Source organism: Aulonocara sp. 'chitande type north' Nkhata Bay, linkage group LG3 (genome assembly GCF_057382095.1).
Source record: "Aulonocara sp. 'chitande type north' Nkhata Bay isolate Kocher_YH1m ecotype deep benthic linkage group LG3, A_spYH_male_GT1.1, whole genome shotgun sequence".
NCBI classification, from domain to species: Eukaryota; Metazoa; Chordata; class Actinopteri; order Cichliformes; family Cichlidae; genus Aulonocara; species Aulonocara sp. 'chitande type north' Nkhata Bay.
This window is the reverse complement of record NC_141346.1, coordinates 55,049,551-55,073,625: the sequence shown is the minus strand read 5'-3', so window position 1 is coordinate 55,073,625 and position 24,075 is coordinate 55,049,551. Positions and strand designations below refer to the sequence as shown.

The window sequence follows — 24,075 nt, the reverse complement described above, 5'->3', positions numbered from 1 at the left end:
CAAAACCTGTTTGCCCAGCACGGAGATATTGAGTTTTATAAGATAAAGCCATAAACATGTGTGTCTGAGTGTTCTATCAAAAGTTACAGCGATTTATATGAAGTTGTTCAAAAACGCTTTCTTTCGCCAAGACAATGCGTTTCTCACTGTTACATGCATTTGAATGGGAAACTCGCCCGAGACAAAGTATAGGTTTTCATTATGTGAATAATTTTAAAATCTTAGCTCAATTGGCTGCAAAACCTGTTTGCCCAGCACGGGGATATTGAGTTCTATAAGATAAAGCCATAAACATGTTTGTCTGAGTCTTCTATCAAAAGTTACAGCGATTTATAAGAAGTTGTACGAAAATGCTTTCTTTCGCCAAGACAATGCGTTTCTCTCTGTTACATGCATTTGAATGGGAAACTCGCCTCAGACAAAGTATAGGTTTTCATTATGTGAATAATTTTAAAATATTAGCTCAAACGGCTGCAAAACCTGTTTACCCAACACGGGGATATTGAGTTCTATAAGATAAAGCCATAAACATGTTTGTCTGAGTCCTCTATCAAAAGTTACAGCGATTTATATGAAGGTTTTGAAAAACGCTTTCTTTCGCCAAGACAATGCGTTTCTCACAGTTACATGCATTTGAATGGGAAACTCGCCCGAGACAAAGTATAGGTTTTCATTATGTGAATAATTTTAAAATCTTAGCTCAAACGGCTGCAAAACCTGTTTGCCCAGCACGGGGATATTGAGTTTTATAAGATAAATCCATAAACATGTTTGTCTGAGTCTTCTATCAAAAGTTACAGCGATTTATATGAAGTTGTTCAAAAACGCTTTCTTTCGCCAAGACAATGCGTTTCTCACTGTTACATGCATTTGAATGGGAAACTCGCCCGAGACAAAGTATAGGTTTTCATTATGTGAATAATTTTAAAATCTTAGCTCAAACGGCTGCAAAACCTGTTTGCCCAGCACGGGGATATTGAGTTCTATAAGATAAAGCCATAAACATGTTTGTCTGAGTCCTCTATCAAAAGTTACAGCGATTTATATGAAGGTTTTGAAAAACGCTTTCTTTCGCCAAGACAATGCGTTTCTCACAGTTACATGCATTTGAATGGGAAACTCGCCCGAGACAAAGTATAGGTTTTCATTATGTGAATAATTTTAAAATCTTAGCTCAAACGGCTGCAAAACCTGTTTGCCCAGCACGGAGATATTGAGTTTTATAAGATAAAGCCATGAACATGTTTGTCTGAGTGTTCTATCAAAAGTTACAGCGATTTATATGAAGTTGTACGAAAATGCTTTCTTTCGCCAAGACAATGCGTTTCTCACAGTTACATGCATTTGAATGGGAAACTCGCCTGAGACAAAGTATAGGTTTTCATTATGTGAATAATTTTAAAATCTTAGCTCAAACGGCTGCAAAACCTGTTTGCCCAGCACGGAGATATTGAGTTTTATAAGATAAAGCCATGAACATGTTTGTCTGAGTCTTCTATCAAAAGTTACAGCGATTTATATGAAGTTGTTCAAAAACGCTTTCTTTCGCCAAGACAATGCGTTTCTCACTGTTACATGCATTTGAATGGGAAACTCGCCTGAGACAAAGTATAGGTTTTCATTATGTGAATAATTTTAAAATCTTAGCTCAATCGGCTGCAAAACCTGTTTGCCCAGCACGGGGATATTGAGTTCTATAAGATAAAGCCATGAACATGTTTGTCTGAGTCCTCTATCAAAAGTTACAGCAATTTATATGAAGGTTTTGAAAAACGCTTTATTTCGCCAAGACAATGCGTTTCTCACTGTTACATGCATTTGAATGGGAAACTCGCCTGAGACAAAGTATAGGTTTTCATTATGTGAATAATTTTAAAATCTTAGCTCAAACGGCTGCAAAACCTGTTTGCCCAGCACGGGGATATTGAGTTCTATAAGATAAAGCCATAAACATGTTTGTGTGAGTCCTCTATCAAAAGTTACAGCGATTTATATGAAGTTGTTCAAAAACGCTTTATTTCGCCAAGACAATGCGTTTCTCACTGTTACATGCATTTGAATGGGAAACTCGCCTGAGACAAAGTATAGGTTTTCATTATGTGAATAATTTTAAAATCTTAGCTCAAACGGCTGCAAAACCTGTTTGCCCAGCACGGAGATATTGAGTTTTATAAGATAAAGCCATAAACATGTGTGTCTGAGTCTTCTATCAAAAGTTACAGCGATTTATATGAAGTTGTTCAAAAACGCTTTCTTTCGCCAAGACAATGCGTTTCTCACTGTTACATGCATTTGAATGGGAAACTCGCCTGAAACAAAGTATAGGTTTTCATTATGTGAATAATTTTAAAATCTTAACTCAAACGGCTGCAAAACCTGTTTGCACAGCACGGGGATATTGAGTTCTATAAGATAAAGCCATAAACATGTGTGTCTGAGTCTTCTATCAAAAGTTACAGCGATTTATATGAAGTTGTTCAAAAACGCTTTATTTCGCCAAGACAGTGTGTTTCTCACTGTTACATGCATTTGAATGGGAAACTCGCCTCAGACAAAGTATAGGTTTTCATTATGTGAATAATTTTAAAATCTTAGCTCAAACGGCTGCCCAGCACGGGGATATTGAGTTCTATAAGATAAAGCCATGAACATGTTTGTCTGAGTCTTCTATCAAAAGTTACAGCGATTTATATGAAGTTGTACAAAAACGCTTTCTTTCGCCAAGACAGTGTGTTTCTCACTGTTACATGCATTTGAATGGGAAACTCGCCTGAAACAAAGTATAGGTTTTCATTATGTGAATAATTTTAAAATCTTAGCTCAAACGGCTGCAAAACCTGTTTGCCCAGCACGGAGATATTGAGTTTTATAAGATAAAGCCATAAACATGTTTGTCTGAGACCTCTATCAAAAGTTACAGCGATTTATATGAAGTTGTTCAAAAACGCTTTATTTCGCCAAGACAATGCGTTTCTCACTGTTACATGCATTTGAATGGGAAACTCGCCTGAAAAAAAGTATAGGTTTTCATTATGTGAATAATTTTAAAATCTTAGCTCAAACGGCTGCAAAACCTGTTTGCCCAGCACGGAGATATTGAGTTTTATAAGATAAAGCCATAAACATGTGTGTCTGAGTCTTCTATCAAAAGTTACAGCGATTTATATGAAGTTGTTCAAAAATGCTTTCTTTCGCCAAGACAATGCGTTTCTCACTGTTACAAGCACATATTTTCTCTGTTTTGTCTAACCTCTGCAGAGCCTCTGTCAAGAAAAACATATCTGTAAGCATAAAACAAATATACATTTCATAACACGTCACTGGACAAACCTCGGTCAGTTGATTTCCTCTGTGCAGTGCAGACGAACATCAGTCAGCAAGTCAAGGCTGTGAGATGGACTGGTGTCCTTTGTGACTCTGCTGGTTCTTCTGAGGAAACACCACCGTCTCTCCACACCGTCACCATCTGTGAGCACAAACTGCTGCTCTGCCAGCATGTAGGAATCACATATCACACACACAGGGGTGAAGAAACATTAGAGCTCAACTTTGGATACTTTAGATCTAAACAGATCAAACTAGCTCTTAGTTTCAACAATCAGTGAGCAGACAAACAATGATACCATACTGATTCTATATGAATACAATATGGTATTTTCAATACAGGTGTCAAATTAATTTATTAAAACTAATACAGATATATGTATATATTTTTTTTTTGATAAATTCGTTTGCTAAATTATAAGAATATATATATTTTTTTTTTCATTTAACTATTGCAACTGAAAGAAATTAAATATTGAACAAAAATATATTGTCACATTCTGAGCATGCTCAGCATGCTGAAAGACTTGAAGTTGCTACAGATTTTAAGAAGTGATAATTATAGGGAAAAAACTTCTCTTTTTCTTCTGTTTAATCAAACATTTGATGCCTTAGATGTCTCAGTCCTATAGCATTCTGCAACTACAACTAAGCTGAAGCTTGGATTTGGCTGCAGGTGCCCCTGTACATCCTTCTCAGCAGCACACATGTGGGTACCATTTAATCACACTTCTTCCTGAGCTTTGCTTCATCACAAGACCAAAGGTGGCATCCCGTGTCACAGTCTTATCATCATCCAGAAGAAACATTTGAAGAAACATCATGGAGAAGAAACATTTACGCGCCTCCTGGTTTTGCTTTCTGATCCTGCAAAAAGACTGAGGACAACAAAGCCCAGAGAACACGAGATACACAACATCCAACATTCAGACTCAACAGCCTCCATAAATGAAGAGCACCAGGTTGGTTCAGTTATAGTAGATATGAGCATACTTCACATTACTGGGTATGAATAATAATCAAGAGACAAACTTTGAAGATGCAGAGCATGATGTCCCATCATCAGACTGTAAACAAACATCCACCAGGCTTCTTTGTTGGATCTCCTATCAGGGATCAGTAGCGTGTATTAACCTGTGGATCAGCAGTCACTGAAATATTACTGTTTCAGATAAGAAATCTAGCACATAAAAGCCAGGGTAGGAGGGATCTCTGCAAACTGACTTACCTCTGCAAGTGTGAAGCTCAACAAAAATCTGACTCTCCAGTCACTGACAAACAAAAACCTCCAGCTGGGAGATAGAAAACGCTGTCTGGGTCTTGCTGGATGTTGCTGGTCAGAGTCCACACATTAGCAGAGTGCTTCTTGGTCCCACTGACCCATGTGGACAGTGACTGTGGAGAACTGTTCTGGAAAACATAAAAGAGAATTAAAATAACAAAAAGCCAAAGAGGATTTCCACAAAGACTATCTTGGAATCAGCAATCAAAAAAAACACTGGTTCATATTTCAATTAAATATGAACAGATTCCTTAAATGTACGCAGTTCAGTTCAGATCTGATTTAATTTAATTTCCTTCACACAGCACATTCGTCCAGGCTGACAGGTAAACATAGAATTAATCTCAGGTAACATGACTCATAGTAGAGATTCAGTAAGAAAGATTGCAGGCTCTAATATTATTACCACACAATCCAAGGACACACCAACAGCTCAGATTTCTAGAACTATTTAAACAAATGTCTTTTGAATATTCAATTCAGTGGGGTGGGGGGTGTCGTGGAATTTTTTAAATAAAGTCTGCAACACAGAAAGAGCTGTGATCAAGCTATTTATTACTGCGCACAGGAGAGCAAACACACATCAAACATTACAGTTCAGTCATGTCAGCTCTGCCACAGAAGTTGTGCTCCTACTCCTTTATGCATTCCAAGGAAGAGGGAGGAAGTTACAAACTGATCCTACCACACTTCACGTGTCTCGCTATGAAACCTAACGGATCAGTGGTTATGCTGTTTTGTGCCCTTGGCCTTATCAGCACCTGTAAAGGGAGTTGTTTTCTCAAACTGCTGAAGTAAGTTCATCTAGTTTTAGAACCTTTCACTGAACAGTCTATAACAGTGTCATAAGCACTTAAATACTTTAAATGAGAATAACAGAAAATTTCTATTACAGGAGCTAGAGCCTGTCCCAGTAGTCATAGGTAGAGCACACCTGGACAGGTCACCAGTCTGTCAGAGGACTAACACAGATGCAGCCTGACTCAATCCTAAATGTTCAGCACACAGAGACACAGAGGTGCTGTTTAAAGTTTAGTGTTAACTTGAGTCACTGATCATTTGCAGTATTACAGAGTCTGGCAGTCTTTGCATGATGTCCACGTCACTGTACGTTTCTAGCTGACTCTCAGGTGTGACAGGTGTGCCAGCAGGAAAGAGTAATAATAGCCTGCATCCTGAGGTTTTTCATGCAGGATTAAAGGAGCCAGGCTTTGTTCACACAGCTAGGATTGTATTTTACATTGACCCTGGGTCAGTATAAGTATCATACAGTTTAAACGAAGCACTGAAACTTGCACATATTTATTACAGATGCACTGAAGCTAATCGAGATATTTGCTGTCAATCTGTGGCTGCGATTAAACAGTTTACTGGAAACTTTATTAACTAGTAACTTCGTCAGTCATAACAGAAGCTAATATTTCTGTGCTAACATCGTTTAAACAGTAACAGCTTTACTCCAATATAAGCTAACGTTTACACCGTAACTTTAAGCTAGCACCATAAAGACGGTAAAACACGTAATAACATCTACAAATGCATCTTAAAGCTGTTATATTAGCACTCGGTGTATTACTAACATAAGCACATTAACATTATTGACACTCGCTGACTTTTAATAGTCGTTCTATAAATGCTGTCCGTTTAAACGGTCTTACCTGTAAACACTGCTGTATCCACCGGATTCCAGCCAGAGTGAATTCTGGAGTCTTCCCACGCTCCTGTTAGTGATCCTCCATCTGGATGGATGATAACAACCTTCTGAACAATCTAGCAGGAGCTGGTCCATATCTATGGGACTGATTTGTGCTAATAACGCCCAATTGTATGGACTGATAACAGCCGAAGCGGGTGAATAAAGTCACCCAGTCGCTAGCTGTGCCATTACCCAACATACACCAGCACAATATTAGGCACAGCACCACGATAGACATTTTCAGTGGTTTTGAATGCAGGACATGGTTATCTTACCTTGTAAAATGCATGACAATAAAACAGCTAACCACCATAAAATGGTATTGTGTGTGTATGTGCATGTGTGTGCGTGTGTGTGTGTGTGTGAGAGAGAGAGAGGGGGGGGGGGGGGGGGGGGGGAGAGAGATCAAAGGCGTGCGTTTATGTTTTTTCTTGATCAAGAGTGTGCCTCCTCTCTCTTATTGGATATGGTGTAGCATGTTTATTCAGGTGCACCTTTGAAGTCTATGAGAATACTTTGCAGCCTGGTCTGAGTGGTCATTTCTGCACAGACACAATGAAGCGTGCACTCAGTTTAGAGGAGGCTGTTGCTGCAGTTTTGCACTCTCCACAAGCAGTGGAGATACTTCTGACAGCGAAGAAGAATTTTTGCCAGGCACCGAGGAGCTTTGCAGCTCATGTGCGGAGGAGGAGAAGGAGAAGGAGGAAGAAGAGCAGGAGGAAGAGACAAGACTGGAGGATGGCCAGTGGAGATCTAAAAATGGAGAAATCATGTGGCAACCCACACATGAAGAGGTCCTGCCATTTTTTCCTCCTCCCATTTTAACCCCAGGACCAACCCATTATGCAATTCATAGGATCAGCAGCCCTGTGTGCACTTTCCATCTTTTTTTTGCAGAGGACATTATGCAGCTAATCCTGCATTTCACCAACCTGCAGGGCAACAGGTCAGTAAAAGACTGGAAGGACATAGATGAGGAGGAGTTGCAGGCTTACATGGGGCTTGTGATGCTGGCTGGCCTGTACAGGTCTCACATGAAACGACAACAAGCCTGTGGGATGGGGAGACAGGGCTCTTCTGTTTCCTGCTACCATGTCAAAAAAAAAGATTTGAGCAAATTAATCGGGCAGTAAGATTCGATAATCGTCTCTCCCGTCCAGGTCGCTGCAAGGGGGATATGGCTGTGGTTTCCTACATCCCCAAGCAAAGAAAAAATGTTGTCTTATTGGGCACCAGGCACCGTGAGCTACAAGTCCAGGACTCTGGGAAGAGAAAGCCCCACATCATCCTGGATTATAACAAATCCAAAGGGGCTGTGGATCATCTGGACCAGGTAAGAACAATTATAAGTCATTTATTTGCCAAATTGTTTATCGTTTCTCATTGTCATAACTGATAAAGTCAGATAATGTGATTATGATAGTTTTGATATGAGATGATAGTTTTAGAATATGAGAGTTTTGATAGTTACAGATAGGAGGGGGCCCACAGGCGGAAGGATCTATGAAGTTAATGAAAAAACTCTTTATTTCACCATGTTAGTGCGTTACTCGCTATTACATGCATTTGAATGGAGTTCTCGCCAGACGCAAAGTATAAGTTTTCATTATGTGAATAACTTGAAAATCTTAGCTCAAACAGCTTTAAAACCTGTTTGCCCAGCACGGAGATATTGAGTTCTATAAGATAAAGCCATAAACATGCGCGAAAGAAAGCGTTTTTCATCAACTTCATAGATCTTGCTGTAACTTTTGATAGAAGACTCACAAACACATATTTATGGCTTTATCTTATACACTTCAATATCCCCATGCTGGGAAAACAGGTTTTGCAGCCGTTTGAGCTAAGATTTTCAACTTATTCACATAATGAAAACCTATACTTTGTTTCGGTTGAGTTCCCCATTCAAATGCAAGTAACAGTGAGAAATGCACTGTCTTGGCGAAAGAAAGCGTTTTTGTACAATTTCATATGAATTAGCTGTAACTTTTGATAGAAGACTCGGATACACATGTTTATGGCTTTATCTTATACAACTCAAGGTCCCTGTGCTGGGAAAACAGGTTTTGCAGCTGTTTGAGCTAAGATTTCCAAGTTATTCACATAATGAAAACCTATACTTTGTGTCGGTCGAGTTCCCCATTCAAATGCATGTAACAGTGAGAAACGCACTGTCTTGGCGAAAGAAAGAGGTTTTGCAGCCGTTTGAGCTAAGATTTTAAAATTATTCACATAATGAAAACCTATACTTTGTCTCAGGTGAGTTTCCCATTCAAATGCATGTAACAGTGAGAAACACACTGTCTTGGCGAAAGAAAGCATTTTCGTACAATTTCATATAAATCGCTGTAACTTTTGATAGAAGACTCAGACAAACATGTTCATGGCTTTATCTTATAAAACTCAATATCTCTGTGCTGGGCAAACAGGTTTTGCAGCCGTTTGAGCTAAGATTTTAAAATTAGTCACATAATGAAAACCTATACTTTGTCTCGGGCGAGTTTCCCATTCAAATGCATGTAACAGTGAGAAACGCATTGTCTTGGCGAAAGAAAGAGGTTTTGCAGCCGTTTGAGCTAAGATTTTAAAATTATTCACATAATGAAAACCTATACTTTGTTTCAGGCGAGTTTCCCATTCAAATGCATGTAACAGTGAGAAACGCATTGTATTGGCGAAAGAAAGCGTTTTTGTACAACTTCATATAAATCAATGTAACTTTTGATAGGAGACTCGGATACACATGTTTATGGCTTTAACTTATAGAACTCAAGGTCCCCGTGTTGGGAAAAAAGGTTTTGCAACTGTTTGAGCTAAGATTTCCAAGTTATTCACATAATGAAAACCTATACTTTGTTTCGGTCGAGTTCCCCATTCAAATGCATGTAACAGTGAGAAACGCATTGTCTTGGCGAAAGAAAGCGTTTTTGTACAACTTCATATGAATAGCTGTAACCTTTGATAGAAGACTCAGACAAACATGTTTATGGCTTTAACTTGTAGAACTCAATATCTCCGTGCTGGGCAAACAGGTTTTGCAGCCGTTTGAGCTAAGATTTTAAAATTATTCACATAATGAAAACCTATACTTTGTCTGAGGCGAGTTTCCCATTCAAATGCATGTAACCGTGAGAAACGCATTGTCTTGGCGAAAGAAAGCGTTTTTGAACAACTTCATATAAATCGCTGTAACTTTTGATAGAGGACTCAGAAACACATGTTTATGGCTTTATCTTATAAAACTCAATATCTCCGTGCTGGGCAAACAGGTTTTGCAGCCGTTTGAGCTAAGATTTTAAAATTATTCACATAATGAAAACCTATACTTTGTCTGAGGCGAGTTTCCCATTCAAATGCATGTAACCGTGAGAAACGCATTGTCTTGGCGAAAGAAAGCGTTTTTGAACAACTTCATATAAATCGCTGTAACTTTTGATAGAAGACTCAGACACACATGTTTATGGCTTTATCTTATAAAACTCAATATCTCCGTGCTGGGCAAACAGGTTTTGCAGCCGTTTGAGCTAAGATTTTAAAATTATTCACATAATGAAAACCTATACTTTGTCTGAGGCGAGTTTCCCATTCAAATGCATGTAACCGTGAGAAACGCATTGTCTTGGCGAAAGAAAGCGTTTTTGAACAACTTCATATAAATCGCTGTAACTTTTGATAGAAGACTCAGACACACATGTTTATGGCTTTATCTTATAAAACTCAATATCTCCGTGCTGGGCAAACAGGTTTTGCAGCCGTTTGAGCTAAGATTTTAAAATTATTCACATAATGAAAACCTATACTTTGTCTGAGGCGAGTTTCCCATTCAAATGCATGTAACCGTGAGAAACGCATTGTCTTGGCGAAAGAAAGCGTTTTTGAACAACTTCATATAAATCGCTGTAACTTTTGATAGAAGACTCAGACACACATGTTTATGGCTTTATCTTATAAAACTCAATATCTCCGTGCTGGGCAAACAGGTTTTGCAGCCGTTTGAGCTAAGATTTTAAAATTATTCACATAATGAAAACCTATACTTTTTTTCAGGCGAGTTTCCCATTCAAATGCATGTAACAGTGAGAAACGCATTGTCTTGGCGAAAGAAAGCGTTTTTGAACAACTTCATATAAATCGCTGTAACTTTTGATAGAAGACTCAGACACACATGTTTATGGCTTTATCTTATAGAACTCAAGGTTCCTGTGCTGGGAAAACAGGATTTGCAGCTGTTTGAGCTAAGATTTCCAAGTTATACACATAATGAAAACCTATACTTTGTTTCGGGCGAGTTCCCCATTCAAATGCATGTAACAGTGAGAAATGCACTGTCTTGGCGAAATAAAGCGTTTTTGTACAACTTCATATAAATAGCTGTAAGTTTTGATAGAAGACTCGGATACACATGTTTATGGCTTTATCTTATAGAACTCAAGGTTCCTGTGCTGGGAAAACAGGATTTGCAGCTGTTTGAGCTAAGATTTCCAAGTTATACACATAATGAAAACCTATACTTTGTTTCGGTCGAGTTCCCCATTCAAATGCATGTAACAGTGAGAAACGCACTGTCTTGGCGAAAGAAAGCGTTTTTGTACAACTTCATATAAATCGCTGTAACTTTTGATAGAAGACTCAGACACACATGTTTATGGCTTTATCTTATAAAACTCAATATCTCCGTGCTGGGCAAACAGGTTTTGCAGCCGTTTGAGCTAAGATTTTAAAATTATTCACATAATGAAAACCTATACTTTTTTTCAGGCGAGTTTCCCATTCAAATGCATGTAACAGTGAGAAACGCATTGTCTTGGCGAAAGAAAGCGTTTTTGTACAACTTCATATAAATAGCTGTAACTTTTGATAGAAGACTCGGATACACATGTTTATGGCTTTATCTTATAGAACTCAAGGTTCCTGTGCTGGGAAAACAGGATTTGCAGCTGTTTGAGCTAAGATTTTCAAGTTATTCACATAATGAAAACCTATACTTTGTTTCGGTCGAGTTCCCCATTCAAATGCATGTAACAGTGAGAAACGCACTGTCTTGGCGAAAGAAAGCGTTTTTGTACAACTTCATATAAATAGCTGTAACTTTTGATAGAAGACTCGGATACACATGTTTATGGTTTTTTCTTATAGAACTCAATATCCCCGTGCTGGGCAAACAGGTTTTGCAGCCGTTTGAGCTAAGATTTTAAAATTATTCACATAATGAAAACCTATACTTTGTCTCGGGTGAGTTTCCCATTCAAATGCATGTAACAGTGAGAAATGCATTGTATTGGCGAAATAAAGCGTTTTTGAACAACTTCATATAAATCGCTGTAACTTTTGATAGAAGACTCAGACAAACATGTTCATGGCTTTATCTTATAAAACTCAATATCTCCGTGCTGGGCAAACAGGTTTTGCAGCCGTTTGAGCTAAGATTTTAAAATTATTCACATAATGAAAACCTATACTTTGTCTGAGGCGAGTTTCCCATTCAAATGCATGTAACAGTGAGAAACGCATTGTCTTGGCGAAAGAAAGCGTTTTTGTACAACTTCATATAAATAGCTGTAACTTTTGATAGAGGACTCAGACACACATGTTTATGGCTTTATCTTATAAAACTCAATATCTCCGTGCTGGGCAAACAGGTTTTGAAGCCATTTGAGCTAAGATTTTAAAATTATTCACATAATGAAAACCTATACTTTTTTTCAGGCGAGTTTCCCATTCAAATGCATGTAACAGTGAGAAATGCACTGTCTTGGCGAAAGAAAGCGTTTTTGTACAACTTCATATAAATAGCTGTAACTTTTGATAGAAGACTCGGATACACATGTTTATGGCTTTTTCTTATAGAACTCAAGGTCCCCGTGCTGGGAAAAACAGGATTTGCAGCTGTTTGAGCTAAGATTTTCAAGTTATACACATAATGAAAACCTATACTTTGTTTCGGTCGAGTTCCCCATTCAAATGCATGTAACAGTGAGAAACGCATTGTCTTGGCGAAATAAAGCGTTTTTGTACAACTTCATATAAATCGCTGTAACTTTTGATAGAGGACTCAGAAACACATGTTTATGGCTTTATCTTATAAAACTCAATATCTCCGTGCTGGGCAAACAGGTTTTGCAGCCGTTTGAGCTAAGATTTTAAAATTATTCACATAATGAAAACCTATACTTTGTCTGAGGCGAGTTTCCCATTCAAATGCATGTAACCGTGAGAAACGCATTGTCTTGGCGAAAGAAAGCGTTTTTGAACAACTTCATATAAATCGCTGTAACTTTTGATAGAGGACTCAGAAATACATGTTTATGGCTTTATCTTATAAAACTCAATATCTCCGTGCTGGGCAAACAGGTTTTGCAGCCGTTTGAGCTAAGATTTTAAAATTATTCACATAATGAAAACCTATACTTTGTCTGAGGCGAGTTTCCCATTCAAATGCATGTAACCGTGAGAAACGCATTGTCTTGGCGAAAGAAAGCGTTTTTGAACAACTTCATATAAATAGCTGTAACTTTTGATAGAAGACTCGGATACACATGTTTATGGCTTTTTCTTATAGAACTCAAGGTCCCCGTGCTGGGAAAACAGGATTTGCAGCTGTTTGAGCTAAGATTTTCAAGTTATACACATAATGAAAACCTATACTTTGTTTCGGTCGAGTTCCCCATTCAAATGCATGTAACAGTGAGAAACGCATTGTCTTGGCGAAATAAAGCGTTTTTGTACAACTTCATATAAATCGCTGTAACTTTTGATAGAAGACTCAGACAAACATGTTTATGGCTTTATCTTATAGAACTCAAGGTCCCCGTGCTGGGAAAACGGGTTTTGCAGCTGTTTGAGCTAAGATTTCCAAGTTATTCACATAATGAAAACCTATACTTTGTCTCGGGCGAGTTTCCCATTCAAATGCATGTAACAGTGAGAAACGCATTGTGTTGGCGAAAGAAAGAGGTTTTGTACAACTTCATATAAATAGCTGTAACTTTTGATAGAAGACTCAGATACACATGTTTATGGCTTTTTCTTATAGAACTCAAGGTCCCCGTGCTGGGAAAAACAGGATTTGCAGCTGTTTGAGCTAAGATTTTCAAGTTATACACATAATGAAAACCTATACTTTGTTTCGGTCGAGTTCCCCATTCAAATGCATGTAACAGTGAGAAACGCATTGTGTTGGCGAAATAAAGCGTTTTTGTACAACTTCATATAAATCGCTGTAACTTTTGATAGAGGACTCAGAAACACATGTTTATGGCTTTATCTTATAAAACTCAATATCTCCGTGCTGGGCAAACAGGTTTTGCAGCCGTTTGAGCTAAGATTTTAAAATTATTCACATAATGAAAACCTATACTTTGTCTGAGGCGAGTTTCCCATTCAAATGCATGTAACCGTGAGAAACGCATTGTCTTGGCGAAAGAAAGCGTTTTTGAACAACTTCATATAAATCGCTGTAACTTTTGATAGAGGACTCAGAAATACATGTTTATGGCTTTATCTTATAAAACTCAATATCTCCGTGCTGGGCAAACAGGTTTTGCAGCCGTTTGAGCTAAGATTTTAAAATTATTCACATAATGAAAACCTATACTTTGTCTGAGGCGAGTTTCCCATTCAAATGCATGTAACCGTGAGAAACGCATTGTCTTGGCGAAAGAAAGCGTTTTTGAACAACTTCATATAAATAGCTGTAACTTTTGATAGAAGACTCGGATACACATGTTTATGGCTTTTTCTTATAGAACTCAAGGTCCCCGTGCTGGGAAAACAGGATTTGCAGCTGTTTGAGCTAAGATTTTCAAGTTATACACATAATGAAAACCTATACTTTGTTTCGGTCGAGTTCCCCATTCAAATGCATGTAACAGTGAGAAACGCATTGTCTTGGCGAAATAAAGCGTTTTTGTACAACTTCATATAAATCGCTGTAACTTTTGATAGAAGACTCAGACAAACATGTTTATGGCTTTATCTTATAGAACTCAAGGTCCCCGTGCTGGGAAAACGGGTTTTGCAGCTGTTTGAGCTAAGATTTCCAAGTTATTCACATAATGAAAACCTATACTTTGTCTCGGGCGAGTTTCCCATTCAAATGCATGTAACAGTGAGAAACGCATTGTGTTGGCGAAAGAAAGAGGTTTTGTACAACTTCATATAAATAGCTGTAACTTTTGATAGAAGACTCAGATACACATGTTTATGGCTTTATCTTATAGAACTCAAGGTCCCCGTGCTGGGAAAACAGGTTTTGCAGCTGTTTGAGCTAAGATTTCCAAGTTATTCACATAATGAAAACCTATACTTTGTCTCGGGCGAGTTTCCCATTCAAACGCATTGTGAGAAACGCATTGTGTTGGCGAAAGAAAGAGGTTTTGTACAACTTCATATAAATAGCTGTAACTTTTGATAGAAGACTCGGATACACATGTTTATGGTTTTTTCTTATAGAACTCAATATCCCCGTGCTGGGCAAACAGGTTTTGCAGCCGTTTGAGCTAAGATTTTAAAATTATTCACATAATGAAAACCTATACTTTGTCTCGGGTGAGTTTCCCATTCAAATGCATGTAACAGTGAGAAATGCATTGTATTGGCGAAATAAAGCGTTTTTGAACAACTTCATATAAATCGCTGTAACTTTTGATAGAAGACTCAGACAAACATGTTCATGGCTTTATCTTATAAAACTCAATATCTCCGTGCTGGGCAAACAGGTTTTGCAGCCGTTTGAGCTAAGATTTTAAAATTATTCACATAATGAAAACCTATACTTTTTTTCAGGCGAGTTTCCCATTCAAATGCATGTAACAGTGAGAAACGCATTGTCTTGGCGAAAGAAAGCGTTTTTGTACAACTTCATATAAATAGCTGTAACTTTTGATAGAAGACTCAGACAAACATGTTTATGGCTTTATCTTATAGAACTCAAGGTTCCTGTGCTGGGAAAACAGGATTTGCAGCTGTTTGAGCTAAGATTTCCAAGTTATTCACATAATGAAAACCTATACTTTGTTTCGGGCGAGTTTCCCATTCAAATGCATGTAACAGTGAGAAACGCACTGTCTTGGCGAAAGAAAGCGTTTTTGTACAACTTCATATGAATAGCTGTAACTTTTGATAGAAGACTCAGATACACATGTTTATGGCTTTAACTTATAGAACTCAAGGTCCCCGTGCTGGGAAAACAGGTTTTGCAGCTGTTTGAGCTAAGATTTCCAAGTTATTCACATAATGAAAACCTATACTTTGTCTCGGGCGAGTTTCCCATTCAAACGCATTGTGAGAAACGCATTGTGTTGGCGAAAGAAAGAGGTTTTGTACAACTTCATATAAATAGCTGTAACTTTTGATGGAAGACTCGGATATACATGTTTATGGCTTTAACTTATAGAACTCAAGGTCCCCGTGCTGGGAAAACAGGTTTTGCAGCTGTTTGAGCTAAGATTTCCAAGTTATTCACATAATGAAAACCTATACTTTGTTTCGGGCGAGTTCCCCATTCAAATGCATGTAACAGTGAGAAACGCACTGTCTTGGCGAAAGAAAGCGTTTTTGTACAACTTCATATGAATAGCTGTAACTTTTGATAGAAGACTCAGATACACATGTTTATGGCTTTATCTTATAGAACTCAAGGTCCCCGTGCTGGGAAAACAGGTTTTGCAGCTGTTTGAGCTAAGATTTCCAAGTTATTCACATAATGAAAACCTATACTTTGTCTCGGGCGAGTTTCCCATTCAAATGCATGTAACAGTGAGAAACGCATTGTCTTGGCGAAAGAAAGCGTTTTTGAACAACTTCATATAAATCGCTGTAACTTTTGATAGAGGACTCAGAAATACATGTTTATGGCTTTATCTTATAAAACTCAATATCTCCGTGCTGGGCAAACAGGTTTTGCAGCCGTTTGAGCTAAGATTTTAAAATTATTCACATAATGAAAACCTATACTTTGTCTGAGGCGAGTTTCCCATTCAAATGCATGTAACCGTGAGAAACGCATTGTCTTGGCGAAAGAAAGCGTTTTTGAACAACTTCATATAAATAGCTGTAACTTTTGATAGAAGACTCGGATACACATGTTTATGGCTTTTTCTTATAGAACTCAAGGTCCCCGTGCTGGGAAAACAGGATTTGCAGCTGTTTGAGCTAAGATTTTCAAGTTATACACATAATGAAAACCTATACTTTGTTTCGGTCGAGTTCCCCATTCAAATGCATGTAACAGTGAGAAACGCATTGTCTTGGCGAAATAAAGCGTTTTTGTACAACTTCATATAAATCGCTGTAACTTTTGATAGAAGACTCAGACAAACATGTTTATGGCTTTATCTTATAGAACTCAAGGTCCCCGTGCTGGGAAAACGGGTTTTGCAGCTGTTTGAGCTAAGATTTCCAAGTTATTCACATAATGAAAACCTATACTTTGTCTCGGGCGAGTTTCCCATTCAAATGCATGTAACAGTGAGAAACGCATTGTGTTGGCGAAAGAAAGAGGTTTTGTACAACTTCATATAAATAGCTGTAACTTTTGATAGAAGACTCAGATACACATGTTTATGGCTTTATCTTATAGAACTCAAGGTCCCCGTGCTGGGAAAACAGGTTTTGCAGCTGTTTGAGCTAAGATTTCCAAGTTATTCACATAATGAAAACCTATACTTTGTCTCGGGCGAGTTTCCCATTCAAACGCATTGTGAGAAACGCATTGTGTTGGCGAAAGAAAGAGGTTTTGTACAACTTCATATAAATAGCTGTAACTTTTGATAGAAGACTCGGATACACATGTTTATGGTTTTTTCTTATAGAACTCAATATCCCCGTGCTGGGCAAACAGGTTTTGCAGCCGTTTGAGCTAAGATTTTAAAATTATTCACATAATGAAAACCTATACTTTGTCTCGGGTGAGTTTCCCATTCAAATGCATGTAACAGTGAGAAATGCATTGTATTGGCGAAATAAAGCGTTTTTGAACAACTTCATATAAATCGCTGTAACTTTTGATAGAAGACTCAGACAAACATGTTCATGGCTTTATCTTATAAAACTCAATATCTCCGTGCTGGGCAAACAGGTTTTGCAGCCGTTTGAGCTAAGATTTTAAAATTATTCACATAATGAAAACCTATACTTTTTTTCAGGCGAGTTTCCCATTCAAATGCATGTAACAGTGAGAAACGCATTGTCTTGGCGAAAGAAAGCGTTTTTGTACAACTTCATATAAATAGCTGTAACTTTTGATAGAAGACTCAGACAAACATGTTTATGGCTTTATCTTATAGAACTCAAGGTTCCTGTGCTGGGAAAACAGGATTTGCAGCTGTTTGAGCTAAGATTTCCAAGTTATACACATAATGAAAACCTATACTTTGTTTCGGGCGAGTTCCCCATTCAAATGCATGTAACAGTGAGAAATGCACTGTCTTGGCGAAATAAAGCGTTTTTGTACAACTTCATATAAATAGCTGTAACTTTTGATAGAAGACTCGGATACACATGTTTATGGCTTTATCTTATAGAACTCAAGGTTCCTGTGCTGGGAAAACAGGATTTGCAGCTGTTTGAGCTAAGATTTCCAAGTTATACACATAATGAAAACCTATACTTTGTTTCGGTCGAGTTCCCCATTCAAATGCATGTAACAGTGAGAAACGCACTGTCTTGGCGAAAGAAAGCGTTTTTGTACAACTTCATATAAATCGCTGTAACTTTTGATAGAAGACTCAGACACACATGTTTATGGCTTTATCTTATAAAACTCAATATCTCCGTGCTGGGCAAACAGGTTTTGCAGCCGTTTGAGCTAAGATTTTAAAATTATTCACATAATGAAAACCTATACTTTTTTTCAGGCGAGTTTCCCATTCAAATGCATGTAACAGTGAGAAACGCATTGTCTTGGCGAAAGAAAGCGTTTTTGTACAACTTCATATAAATAGCTGTAACTTTTGATAGAAGACTCAGACAAACATGTTTATGGCTTTATCTTATAGAACTCAAGGTTCCTGTGCTGGGAAAACAGGATTTGCAGCTGTTTGAGCTAAGATTTTCAAGTTATTCACATAATGAAAACCTATACTTTGTTTCGGGCGAGTTCCCCATTCAAATGCATGTAACAGTGAGAAACGCACTGTCTTGGCGAAAGAAAGCGTTTTTGTACAACTTCATATGAATAGCTGTAACTTTTGATAGAAGACTCAGATACACATGTTTATGGCTTTAACTTATAGAACTCAAGGTTCCTGTGCTGGGAAAACAGGATTTGCAGCTGTTTGAGCTAAGATTTTCAAGTTATTCACATAATGAAAACCTATACTTTGTTTCGGTCGAGTTCCCCATTCAAATGCATGTAACAGTGAGAAACGCACTGTCTTGGCGAAAGAAAGCGTTTTTGTACAACTTCATATAAATAGCTGTAACTTTTGATAGAAGACTCGGATACACATGTTTATGGTTTTTTCTTATAGAACTCAATATCCCCGTGCTGGGCAAACAGGTTTTGCAGCCGTTTGAGCTAAGATTTTAAAATTATTCACATAATGAAAACCTATACTTTGTCTCGGGTGAGTTTCCCATTCAAATGCATGTAACAGTGAGAAATGCATTGTATTGGCGAAATAAAGCGTTTTTGAACAACTTCATATAAATCGCTGTAACTTTTGATAGAAGACTCAGACAAACATGTTCATGGCTTTGTCTTATAAAACTCAATATCTCCGTGCTGGGCAAACAGGTTTTGCAGCCGTTTGAGCTAAGATTTTAAAATTATTCACATAATGAAAACCTATACTTTTTTTCAGGCGAGTTTCCCATTCAAATGCATGTAACAGTGAGAAACGCATTGTCTTGGCGAAATAAAGCGTTTTTGAACAACTTCATATAAATCGCTGTAACGTTTGATAGAAGACTCAGACAAACATGTTTATGGCTTTATCTTATAGAACTCAATATCTCCGTGCTGGGCAAACAGGTTTTGCAGCCGTTTGAGCTAAGATTTTAAAATTATTCACATAATGAAAACCTATACTTTGTCTGAGGCGAGTTTCCCATTCAAATGCATGTAACAGTGAGAAACGCATTGTCTTGGCGAAAGAAAGCGTTTTTGTACAACTTCATATAAATAGCTGTAACTTTTGATAGAGGACTCAGACACACATGTTTATGGCTTTATCTTATAAAACTCAATATCTCCGTGCTGGGCAAACAGGTTTTGAAGCCATTTGAGCTAAGATTTTAAAATTATTCACATAATGAAAACCTATACTTTTTTTCAGGCGAGTTTCCCATTCAAATGCATGTAACAGTGAGAAATGCACTGTCTTGGCGAAAGAAAGCGTTTTTGTACAACTTCATATAAATAGCTGTAACTTTTGATAGAAGACTCGGATACACATGTTTATGGCTTTTTCTTATAGAACTCAAGGTCCCCGTGCTGGGAAAAACAGGATTTGCAGCTGTTTGAGCTAAGATTTTCAAGTTATACACATAATGAAAACCTATACTTTGTTTCGGTCGAGTTCCCCATTCAAATGCATGTAACAGTGAGAAACGCATTGTCTTGGCGAAATAAAGCGTTTTTGTACAACTTCATATAAATCGCTGTAACTTTTGATAGAGGACTCAGAAATACATGTTTATGGCTTTATCTTATAAAACTCAATATCTCCGTGCTGGGCAAACAGGTTTTGCAGCCGTTTGAGCTAAGATTTTAAAATTATTCACATAATGAAAACCTATACTTTGTCTGAGGCGAGTTTCCCATTCAAATGCATGTAACCGTGAGAAACGCATTGTCTTGGCGAAAGAAAGCGTTTTTGAACAACTTCATATAAATCGCTGTAACTTTTGATAGAAGACTCAGACACACATGTTTATGGCTTTATCTTATAGAAATCAAGGTTCCTGTGCTGGGAAAACAGGTTTTGCAGCTGTTTGAGCTAAGATTTTCAAGTTATACACATAATGAAAACCTATACTTTGTTTCGGTCGAGTTCCCCATTCAAATGCATGTAACAGTGAGAAACGCACTGTCTTGGCGAAAGAAAGCGTTTTTGTACAACTTCATATAAATAGCTGTAACTTTTGATAGAAGACTCGGATACACATGTTTATGGCTTTTTCTTATAGAACTCAAGGTCCCCGTGCTGGGAAAACAGGATTTGCAGCTGTTTGAGCTAAGATTTTCAAGTTATACACATAATGAAAACCTATACTTTGTTTCGGTCGAGTTCCCCATTCAAATGCATGTAACAGTGAGAAACGCATTGTCTTGGCGAAATAAAGCGTTTTTGAACAACTTCATATAAATCGCTGTAACTTTTGATAGAGGACTCAGAAACACATGTTTATGGCTTTATCTTATAAAACTCAATATCTCCGTGCTGGGCAAACAGGTTTTGCAGCCGTTTGAGCTAAGATTTTAAAATTATTCACATAATGAAAACCTATACTTTGTCTGAGGCGAGTTTCCCATTCAAATGCATGTAACCGTGAGAAACGCATTGTCTTGGCGAAAGAAAGCGTTTTTGAACAACTTCATATAAATCGCTGTAACTTTTGATAGAGGACTCAGAAACACATGTTTATGGCTTTATCTTATAAAACTCAATATCTCCGTGCTGGGCAAACAGGTTTTGCAGCCGTTTGAGCTAAGATTTTAAAATTATTCACATAATGAAAACCTATACTTTGTCTCGGGTGAGTTTCCCATTCAAATGCATGTAACAGTGAGAAATGCATTGTATTGGCGAAATAAAGCGTTTTTGAACAACTTCATATAAATCGCTGTAACTTTTGATAGAAGACTCAGACAAACATGTTCATGGCTTTATCTTATAAAACTCAATATCTCCGTGCTGGGCAAACAGGTTTTGCAGCCGTTTGAGCTAAGATTTTAAAATTATTCACATAATGAAAACCTATACTTTTTTTCAGGCGAGTTTCCCATTCAAATGCATGTAACAGTGAGAAACGCATTGTCTTGGCGAAAGAAAGCGTTTTTGTACAACTTCATATAAATCGCTGTAACTTTTGATAGAAGACTCAGACAAACATGTTTATGGCTTTATCTTATAGAACTCAAGGTCCCCGTGCTGGGAAAACAGGTTTTGCAGCTGTTTGAGCTAAGATTTCCAAGTTATTCACATAATGAAAACCTATACTTTGTCTCGGGCGAGTTTCCCATTCAAATGCATGTAACAGTGAGAAACGCATTGTGTTGGCGAAAGAAAGAGGTTTTGTACAACTTCATATAAATAGCTGTAACTTTTGATAGAAGACTCAGATACACATGTTTATGGCTTTAACTTATAGAACTCAAGGTCCCCGTGCTGGGAAAACAGGTTTTGCAGCTGTTTGAGCTAAGATTTCCAAGTTATTCACATAATGAAAACCTATACTTTGTTTCGGGCGAGTTCCCCATTCAAATGCATGTAACAGTGAGAAACACACTGTCTTGGCGAAAGAAAGCGTTTTTGTACAACTTCATATAAATAGCTGTAACTTTTGATGGAAGACTCGGATACACATGTTTATGGCTTTAACTTATAGAACTCAAGGTCCCCGTGCTGGGAAAAAAGGTTTTGCAACTGTTTGAGCTAAGATTTCCAAGTTATTCACATAATGAAAACCTATACTTTGTTTCGGTCGAGTTCCCCATTCAAATGCATGTAACAGTGAGAAACGCACTGTCTTGGCGAAAGAAAGCGTTTTTGTACAACTTCATATAAATAGCTGTAACTTTTGATAGAAGACTCAGACAAACATGTTTATGGATTTAACTTATAGAACTCAAGGTCCCCGTGCTGGGAAAACAGGTTTTGCAGCTGTTTGAGCTAAGATTTCCAAGTTATTCACATAATGAAAACCTATACTTTGTTTCGGGCGAGTTCCCCATTCAAATGCATGTAACAGTGAGAAACGCACTGTCTTGGCGAAAGAAAGCGTTTTTGTACAACTTCATATGAATAGCTGTAACTTTTGATAGAAGACTCAGATACACATGTTTATGGCTTTAACTTATAGAACTCAAGGTCCCCGTGCTGGGAAAACAGGTTTTGCAGCTGTTTGAGCTAAGATTTCCAAGTTATTCACATAATGAAAACCTATACTTTGTTTCGGGCGAGTTCCCCATTCAAATGCATGTAACAGTGAGAAACGCACTGTCTTGGCGAAAGAAAGCGTTTTTGTACAACTTTATATGAATAGCTGTAACTTTTGATAGAAGACTCAGACAAACATGTTTATGGCTTTATCTTATAGAACTCAAGGTCCCCGTGCTGGGAAAACAGGTTTTGCAGCTGTTTGAGCTAAGATTTCCAAGTTATTCACATAATGAAAACCTATACTTTGTCTCGGGCGAGTTTCCCATTCAAATGCATGTAACAGTGAGAAACGCATTGTGTTGGCGAAAGAAAGAGGTTTTGTACAACTTCATATAAATAGCTGTAACTTTTGATAGAAGACTCGGATACACATGTTTATGGCTTTATCTTATAGAACTCAAGGTCCCCGTGCTGGGAAAACAGGTTTTGCAGCTGTTTGAGCTAAGATTTCCAAGTTATTCACATAATGAAAACCTATACTTTGTTTCGGGCGAGTTCCCCATTCAAATGCATGTAACAGTGAGAAACGCACTGTCTTGGCGAAAGAAAGCGTTTTTGTACAACTTCATATGAATAGCTGTAACTTTTGATAGAAGACTCAGATACACATGTTTATGGCTTTATCTTATAGAACTCAAGGTCCCCGTGCTGGGAAAACAGGTTTTGCAGCTGTTTGAGCTAAGATTTCCAAGTTATTCACATAATGAAAACCTATACTTTGTTTCGGGCGAGTTTCCCATTCAAATGCATGTAACAGTGAGAAACGCACTGTCTTGGCGAAAGAAAGCGTTTTTGTACAACTTCATATGAATAGCTGTAACTTTTGATAGAAGACTCAGATACACATGTTTATGGCTTTAACTTATAGAACTCAAGGTCCCCGTGCTGGGAAAACAGGTTTTGCAGCTGTTTGAGCTAAGATTTCCAAGTTATTCACATAATGAAAACCTATACTTTGTCTCGGGCGAGTTTCCCATTCAAACGCATTGTGAGAAACGCATTGTGTTGGCGAAAGAAAGAGGTTTTGTACAACTTCATATAAATAGCTGTAACTTTTGATGGAAGACTCGGATATACATGTTTATGGCTTTAACTTATAGAACTCAAGGTCCCCGTGCTGGGAAAACAGGTTTTGCAGCTGTTTGAGCTAAGATTTCCAAGTTATTCACATAATGAAAACCTATACTTTGTTTCGGGCGAGTTCCCCATTCAAATGCATGTAACAGTGAGAAACGCACTGTCTTGGCGAAAGAAAGCGTTTTTGTACAACTTCATATGAATAGCTGTAACTTTTGATAGAAGACTCAGATACACATGTTTATGGCTTTATCTTATAGAACTCAAGGTCCCCGTGCTGGGAAAACAGGTTTTGCAGCTGTTTGAGCTAAGATTTCCAAGTTATTCACATAATGAAAACCTATACTTTGTCTCGGGCGAGTTTCCCATTCAAATGCATGTAACAGTGAGAAACGCATTGTGTTGGCGAAAGAAAGAGGTTTTGTACAACTTCATATAAATAGCTGTAACTTTTGATGGAAGACTCGGATACACATGTTTATGGCTTTAACTTATAGAACTCAAGGTCCCCGTGCTGGGAAAACAGGTTTTGCAGCTGTTTGAGCTAAGATTTCCAAGTTATTCACATAATGAAAACCTATACTTTGTTT

At 37.7% G+C, this 24,075-nt stretch overlaps 1 long non-coding RNA gene across 5 annotated transcripts in view; it reads right to left on the bottom strand.

The window, feature by feature from the left end:
* LOC147336231 (uncharacterized) overlaps positions 1 to 6,665 on the bottom strand; it is a 28,892-nt gene extending 22,227 nt beyond the window's left edge. The window contains exons 1-5 of one of the 5 annotated variants that reach the window (XR_015128230.1): positions 6,578 to 6,665; positions 6,265 to 6,345; positions 4,553 to 4,734; positions 4,042 to 4,458; positions 3,331 to 3,487 (exon numbers count right to left, since the gene is read on the bottom strand). This is a non-coding gene — a long non-coding RNA (uncharacterized LOC147336231). Of the gene's footprint in view, positions 1 to 3,330; positions 3,488 to 3,893; positions 4,459 to 4,552; positions 4,735 to 6,264; positions 6,346 to 6,577 lie in introns of those variants that run through there. The other 4 variants (XR_015128232.1, XR_015128231.1, XR_015128233.1 and 1 more) reach the window with 4 other exon arrangements.
* Between the last annotated feature and the right edge of the window lie 17,410 nt (positions 6,666 to 24,075).